The following is an 8,605-nucleotide window of genomic DNA, read 5'->3' on the forward strand; positions in this document are numbered from 1 at the left end:
GGCTTGGCATTGCCCATCCCCTCTGTCTCCCCTGACCTGGAACATACTTTATTTGTTCATTATAGTTTGCTGAAAAGTAAAATCATTACAGTTGAAGCCAGTGCCCCACAACGTTACGTGTAGTGCACCACTCCCTATCCTGGTCCCATCCCCAACCACCAGAGGCAGCCAAGATTAGGAGCTTGACCTCATTCCTTCCAGACCATTCCCATGCTCTTATGGACACATATATTTGCAGGACAGTGTTTTTAAAGTTAGTAGCCATGAGTTGGCACAATATTTATCCAGACCCTATAAAGTGCCCAACACTGTGCTGAGCCCTAGGAGTTCAACACTGAACCAGGTAGACAGCCCCTGCCCTGGCACAGGTGGTCTTCCAGCAGGTAGATGGATGTTAAACCAACAAGCAAGCAAAAATCTAAGGTGTGTTAAGTGCTGAGAGAATGTCAGAAGATGGAGTTTAGACCTGGGCTCAGACACAGCCCCTCTGAGCAGATGACCCTTAACCTGAGCTCTCTAGAATGAACAGGGCTTTGATGGCAAGAAGGTGGGCTAGTGAGCATTCTGAAGAGAGGAACTGGAATGCAGGGAAGAGCTTGGGAGATGTGGACACACAGAAGAGAATGCAGAGGGACAGGCTGACAGTACTTGGGTTGCATGTCACAGGGCCTTGAGGCCTTGAGTAGGGGTTTGGTTACTTAAAACTGTATGGAACCCACTGAAGGGCGGCGGGTGACCATCCTGGTGTGTGCTTTAAAAAGACAATGGTAGTCAAGAGGTTGCTGCCCATTGTCCAGACAGGATGGTCACCATGGTGATGAGAAGAGTGGAAGAAGTCAAGATACATTTGACGAAGGAGCAGATCAGTAAATGATGGACTGAGTAAAGAGGGGTGCTGTAGGTATGATAAAGTCTCCCAAATACTAGAAGAAGCACTGGAGGTTAGACTAGCGAGGAGCAGGGGAGCTCGACACTCTGTATGGACCTGTCCGTCACAGTGCTGGCCACGCCCACTTTCCTGTTGTCTGCAAGTTCCGCCTCAGTCCCGGTCTGGGAAGCCGCCGCTGGGCCTCTAATTGGACAGAGGTGAACACCTAATCTGCGGGCTGTCCCTTTATAGGCTGACGGGTGCAAAGTGTGGGATAGGGGCTTTATGACTAAGCCAATCATATTGCTTCCCTCCATAATGCAGCGGAGGGATTGGTCAGTTGGGAGTGGGAGGAGACCCGAAGAGGTGCGTATTTTGAGAGAAAGTGGAAAATGGTAGGTTCTAGTCTACCCAGGCTCTGTTCCTTTTGCTTTAAGGAGGCCTGAGGGCTGCCCACAATCAAAAGCTGACCACCCCTGGAAGGCCCGCCCCTGAGGCTGCTGTCTCCCCATCCCCGCGTTAGAAAGTGGATCCCCGGGAGTGGAATGTGGAACACGCTGGCTTTGGCTTGACGCTAAGCCTCAAATGTGACAGCCTTTCCTCCCAGCCTCCAAGAAGATTAATTGAATTGTGATCATTAATGGTGACACTGCCTTCTATTTGCCCTTTCTGTCCTCATCATCGTTATTCAGGTAATTCCTTCACTCTTCACAGTTACCAGAGCACTTGTCACATACATTACCTGCCAAAGGACTTCAAAAATTGGCATGGTAGGACTCAGGTCTGCCATCTGTGATAGGGAGGGCATTCAGAAGAATGAGTCTCAGGTCGAGAAGATGGTTCCCAAAAAGGGATGCATAGGACATCACGGTGGAGAGTGTCATCTTGGAAAGATGACCAGCCGTCTACACTGCGATAGGGGTTTTAAAAAATGTGAAAGTCATTCATTGGACTTAATGGAAGTCTGTAAAAGTCTGAAAGTGTTGTCACAGAGTCAGGACAATTTGGGGAAATGTGAAAATCCTTTTAAAAAAAATACTAGTTTTCAGAATCAGGACCACTACATAATTTGCAGAGCCCAGTTCAAAATGAAAATGCAAGGCCTCGTGTTCAAAAAGCAATTTAAAAAAAGTGCAGTTAAAGACTAAAATATAAAGATTTTTCCTTTCAAAATATTTTATTACTCATAATGATAAGTAAGGGGGAATAGTGATACTGAACACCATAAATCTAAAATTCCAAAAGTAATTTTGTTGTCATAATTTTATATAATAAACAAATACCTTGATATGATATCTGATTGATCATTAGATTTTTCTGGCTCACTTTTTTGCAAATTCATTTATTAAAGTCATCAAAGTGTATACTTTTTCCAACTTCATTTCAATTGACATAATTAAAAGCTATGCTAGTCATTATTGGCAAATGCAAGATCACAAATAATGTTTTATCATTTTTAATTTTAATGAGGATCTTAACACTGATATGGCATCTTACTGGAGCTGTTAAGAATATTTCATAGGCTGTCACATGAGAAATTTCTGATAAACTGTTTCAAAATATAAATCTTAGTACATCTAGAGCTGATGCTTCTTGTGGAACAATTTTTCTTAAAAGATTTAACTCTTCATACAAATACTTTCATGTAAGTCTGATTTGTATTTTATATGTAAATTTATACAGTGACATTTTAATGTTTCCCCTAACATTTTCTGTTAACTTGTGCAAGTTGTACCAGACATTGAAAGTGACTTCATGATTTGTATATAATTTTAATAACCTGTTTATGTATTTGCTTGCTCTGTCTTTGATTGCAAGGAAAAAATAATTTTAAAATTGCCATCCTCATGAATAGTGAAATTTCACATGAAAATAGGATTCTCTCCTGCAGAATATGATCTTTACATTTAATTTCTATTTCAAAGCCTATGAATGCTTGCTTTGCTATGCTGCAGCAGTTTTCAAAACCAGAAGTTCTAAGCTCTGAAGAATTCTAACGACTCTGTGATATACTTTATTGCAAAGTCCATGTGGGTGCTTTAGCTTTATAATAATTTACTGACAGTTTACTGCGTGAGTTCTGGCAGTTCCTGTCCCAGACTTAGGCCATAGAGCTTATATTTGTGTAGATGCGATAAGACAGGCTCTTCCATGTGGGGTCCCTTCTCTCGCTACCGCCTTGGTGGACAGCAGCCATCTTCTGCTGCTGCCAATCTGGCCGTAGATCCTGGTGCCTTGCAGTCCCACAGTGTCCCAGACTGCCCAGCCATGTGGGTGCACACCGGGTGGCCAGGCCACCTGTCGGGCCCCCAGGCTGCCCACTGCCTGCCATTCCTGCTGGCCAGAGCCTGCTTGCTGCCACCTGGTGTATCGCCTCTGCTCACACACATGCTTCATCATCTCACTGGACTTCTCATAAAACGAGTTCAAGGAGAAAATTATTAAGAATTTCAAGGGGGAGTGTATAGCTCAGTGGTAGAGTGCCTGCTTAGCATGCATGAGGTCTTGGGTTCAATCCCCACTACCTCCATCAAAAAATAAATAAATAAACCTAATTACCTGCCCCCTAAAAATAATTTGGGAGGAGGGTATAGCTCAATGGTAGAGTGTGTGCCTAGGATGCACAAGGTCCTGGGTCCAAATTCCACTACCTCTGTTAAAAATAAGTAGGTAAATGAATAAATAAACCTAACTACCTCCACCCCCCCCCCAACCAAAAACAAAATTTCAAGATAGCTAATGCAGAGCATGAAACCAAGAGCTCGGTCCATTCTGAGAGCAGGGCCCTGGGTGACTGGACACGTCACATGCCCATGAGTTCAGGCCTGCCCACAATGCTGATTCCAGCCCCTACTCCATTTCCCTGTTACTCTATTCTGAATCTTTTTTTCCCCTTCTTTTAGTCTCCTTGTCAATTAGATGACTACACTTGATTGTGGACCTGTAATATTGTGGTATAATAAGAAATACATATTTGGTCTTCATCTGTCCTGGTTCCTGGCACAGAGCTCCTAAGAGCCTTGGAATTTCTGAATGATGTGGGTAAGAGAAATGTTTTCCGTTATTTATAACAAGCCTCTTTCAACCCCACCTGAGCATATGTAAATGAGGTGATTTTTGGAAAGCCCCTAAGGATCAGGGGTTGGTTCCAGGGGTACCAACCATGTGATTAGAACATTGGAACTTTCAGCCCTACCCCCTGACTTCTGGAGAGAGGGGAGGGGCTGGAGATTGAGTTCAATCACTAGTGGCCGATGGTTTAATCAATCATGCCTACATAATGAAGCTGCTATAAAAATCCTAACCAAAGGGGTTCAGAGAGCTTCCAGGTTGGTGCTGGGAGAATGGCGTGCCCACCCCTTTCCACATACCTTGCCCTATTCATCTCTTCCATCTGGTTGTTCCTGAGATGTAGCCTTTTATAATAACAGGTAATAAGTAAGTAAAGCACCTTCCACAGTTCTGTGAGCCATTCTAGCAAATTATTGAGCCCAAGCAGGGGGTCATGGGAACTTAGGATTTATATCCAGTAGGTCAAAAATGGTATCCAGGGTGAAGGCAGTCTGTGGAACTGATCCCTCACTTGCGGGCTTGATTGGACGCTAACTCCAGGTAGATGGCGTCAGAACTGGATAGTGTTAGGTAAGGACTCCCGGCTGGTGTCAGAGAACTGGTTGGTATGGGGAAAATGCCACCCAGGTGGTGTCAGAAGTGTCAGTGTGAGTAGAAGTATAGAAGAAAACAGTGTTTTTTCTTTTAGGGCCAGCACTCTGTCAGCATCATCTATTTCTCTTCATCAGCCCCTGGGGACAGAGGCACTAAGCTGACCCCACACTATAGAGGAGAATCTGGGCACAGCTGGGGTCACACTGGGGCGGAGCCTGAAGATCCACAATGCATCCACCTTCAAAACCCCCGCTCTTAGCCACTCTGCTGCCTTTTGTGGAACTATTTTTATGGATTTTTGGTAATTTACATATGCTTAAAGACTTTTTTATGCAAAAATTCCCCACGGCTCTGAATGGTTCTGGATCAGCAGAAGCTTCAGCTCTGGTTACCCGTCCATCCTCCTCTGTGCTTACCCATCTCTGGTGCCTTCCCAAGCCTGGCCCAATTACACGTCCTAGAAATTCTACTTCAGACGTTTGAGAGAGCGCCAACAAAACCAAAAGCCTTTTTCTCAGGCTTTTTCCAAAGTCTGTAGGCTTTTCGAAAGTCACATCGATTGGGCGGTAGCGACAGTTGAGCCCCAGCTGTCAATGTGGCAGGCTCCCAGACCCATCCTTGGCCCTCTTCTCCATCCACATGCACTTCCTTGGTGAGCTCATCTGGTCTCACAGCTTTAAATATCCACTGTAAACTGACCACTCCCAAGTGTACCTCCCCTGCTCAGGCCACTTGTATGGACAAGGGCCTTTAACACTGAGATACCTACTCAATGCCTCCTGTTTAACATGCTCAAAGCCCAGCTCCTGATGTTCCTCCCTGGAACTGCTCCTCCAGCCTCCCCAGCTCATAGAGCTTCCTCTTCCATGTGTTCAGTGCAAAATCCTTGGAGCCATCCTTGGTTCCCTTTTCTGTCATATTTCACACCAATCCATTGACAGATGCTGTCAGTTCTTCCTACTTCTGACCACTGCCCTCCACTTCCACTGTGGCCTCTAGTCCATGCCACTCTCGTTCTCCTGGACCACTGCCGGAGCTGCCCAAACAGCATCCCTGCTTCTACCTCGGCCCCCTCCAGTCTGTTCTCAACACCAGCAGCCATGATATAACTATTAACATAATAACTGCTCCCACTCTACTGTGCTAGGGTGTGCCAGAAACTATTCTAGGTGCTTTCTTTATATTAACTTTATTTAATCCTCACAGTAACCATACAAACTGAGTCCTATAATTATCCTCATTTTACAGATAATGAAACTGAGGCACAGAGAAATTAAATAACCTGTCCAAGGTCACCCAGCTAGAAAGTGGTGAAATTGGGATCTAAAGACCAAGGAATTCTTAAGCTTTTAAAATACAGGTCAGCTATGGGTTCTCTTCTGTTCAAAACTCTCCAGAAAGTTTTCTTGTCTTTCTCAGCATAAAAGCGAGAGTCCTTATAATGACCTACCTGCCCCCGCAGAGGATTGCCTCTGCTATCTCTCCCACTCCATGTTCTGCCACTCTCTCCCTTGCTCCTGCCACACTGGCCTCCTCACTGTTTCTGAAACACATCTAGCATGTTCCTGCCTCAGGGCCTTTGCACTTGCAGTTTCCTCTGCCTGGAATGCTCTCTCCTCCTCCAAGTCTCTGCCCATGTGACACCTTCTCAATGGGATCTTCCTTAGTCATGCCTTTAAAAACAGCAGCCTCCTCCCCCACTTTATTTTCCTCCAAGGCACTTTTTACCACTTAACATATGTTTGCTTATTTCTTTATTTTCTGGCTCTCCTCACTGAATGTACATCTCATGAGGACAGAGATCTTGTCATTGCTCTATCCCAAATACAAAAGTACTTGGTATATAGCAGGTAGGTGCTTAATTGAGAATTATTCAGTTAGTGAATTGACCTTTCCACCAAATCTCCATTTTTCTGTGTTCACCATCTCAGAAAAGGCATCATCAGTCTCCAGTTCTCCCTGGGGGTATTAGCCCAGATTTATCTCTCCAGAAATTAAAGCATCTGCCAGATCTTATTGACTCAACTTCCTAAATATTTTTCAATCTGTCCACTTCCTACCATCCCTTCTGCCACTTCCTTGGCTCTGTCTTTCTACAACAGATGCCTGGGATATAGGCAACAAAACACTGAGCTTGCATATTTTGAATTTTTCAGTGTCTTCTCCACCCCTACCTCGCTGCATCAATCCCCAAGTCCTCCCAACCCAGGCCCCAACCTGCTTCTCCTCCAGTGCTCACTCAAGAAAACCCTCCACCGTCAGCCCAGCTGCCCAGGCCAGACAGCTGGCAATCATCCTCAACTCCCCTCTCTGCCAACTCACTGCCAGTCTTTCTATTTCATCTATTTGGATATTTTAGGAAACTGTCTATTTCCTTTCATCCTCATGGCCACCACTCTAGTCCCAGCCACTACCCCATCTTATCTGGGTTTTCTCAGCAGCCTCTGAGCCCTGGTCTCCCTGCCTGGCCTGAGAAGATCTTCCAAAAATACAAGTATAGTCATATGACTCTCTCACTTAAAGAAAGCCCCATTCTTTCCCTGCGCACCCTTCCTGACTTGCCATCCCTATCCTCCTGCCCCACTCAACTTCCACTGTTGCCCAACGTCCCCCAGCCCACTCCTACTTTGATCATGCTGTTCCCTTGGCCTGGAATGCCCCTTCTCTCTCCTCTGACTGCCCAATTCCTCTCCCCTCCTAGTCCCAGTTACAAGGTCACCCCCACGTGAAGTCTTCCCTGACCACCCCCTCCTACCTCCCCGGCACTGTATAATTACCATCTTCCCCAGGGGCCCACCCTTCCAGCCCTCATGAGCAAGGTCACCTTGGCTGAGATGATAACAGGCCAAAAAGCAGTTTGGGGGCCCGAATAGTAAAGGCCTTAGTAAGCACCTTCTGTGTATCTGGAACTGTTCCCAGAATCCCGAAGTCAAACGGTAGATGCATATGGCATCAGGAGGGGAAACAGGTCTGGGAAAGAGGAGTAGGGATGAGAAACAATATGTTTGGAGCTGGTTCTATGTTCTCGTGTTAAAGGCTCTGAAGATGCTATTTCATTTAATCATTCTAACATCCCTGGGAGGTAAGGATTTTAAAAACAAAGGAACTGGTGTATAAGATTTACAAAACCAATAAAGGTAGCAGTTCAAAGCAGTGGGGGAAAGAAGAGATTATTCAATAAAAGACTTTAATGTGAAATTGGCTCTATATTTGAAAGCAATCAAGTTGGAGTCCTTACACTGCATTAAAACTCCAACTGGAGTAAACAATCATTTAAGTGATTATTTATGTGACTTTGGTAGGGGAGGTCTTTCTCAGCATAACGCAGAAGGCAGACACCAGAAAGGAAAGTCCTGAGAGATCTGACTATGCAAACATGTAAATGTTTAGCATGTCAACAAATAAAGTTAAAATGAAAATGGAAAGCTGGGGAAAAAAATATTTCCCACATGTTAGCAGACAGAAATACAGGTTCATAATCTAAACAGATCATTCACATAGGAAGAAATATAAGTGGGCCAAAGTTCAATTTTTCTCATAATCACAGAAATATAAATTAAATCAAAAAAGATACCATTTTTAATTTACCAATTTATCAAACATTCATCTTGATAAAATGATAGTGTGCTGTGGGAAAATGCATCTTAAAACTGCTGATGTTAGAAACTGTCGTTCTCAGGGTTATAAACAGCTTGCACGTTCGAAGGCAGGAGAGGGAATATGTTTGTTCTGGATCATTTTAGGAAGACCATTTCCATGGGCCCTCTTGGTCAGGCAGCTGCGAAGTAAGAGCTGCCTGCAGCTCTTGGGGAAGCCCCAAGCCAGCTGCTCTAGACTCAGGTGTTAAGTATTCTATTCCGTTATGTAAGCTGGGTCTGCTAATTAAATAACTTTTCCTCCGTAATCTCGGTTTTGGACTGCTCTATGCAGGAGGGAGCAGGAGCTTTAGACAGGTGGCCAGAATTTCTTCTCCCCTGGGGTGGGGGGCTGGGGAGGTCTGCCCGCTGGGCACAGAGGCTAGGGGGGCCAAGAAGAAAGCAGCCACACGGCCTGATGGAGAATCCCAGACTG

The sequence above is a fragment of the Camelus ferus genome, chromosome 12 (assembly GCF_009834535.1).
Source record: "Camelus ferus isolate YT-003-E chromosome 12, BCGSAC_Cfer_1.0, whole genome shotgun sequence".
Classification (NCBI taxonomy): Eukaryota; Metazoa; Chordata; class Mammalia; order Artiodactyla; family Camelidae; genus Camelus; species Camelus ferus.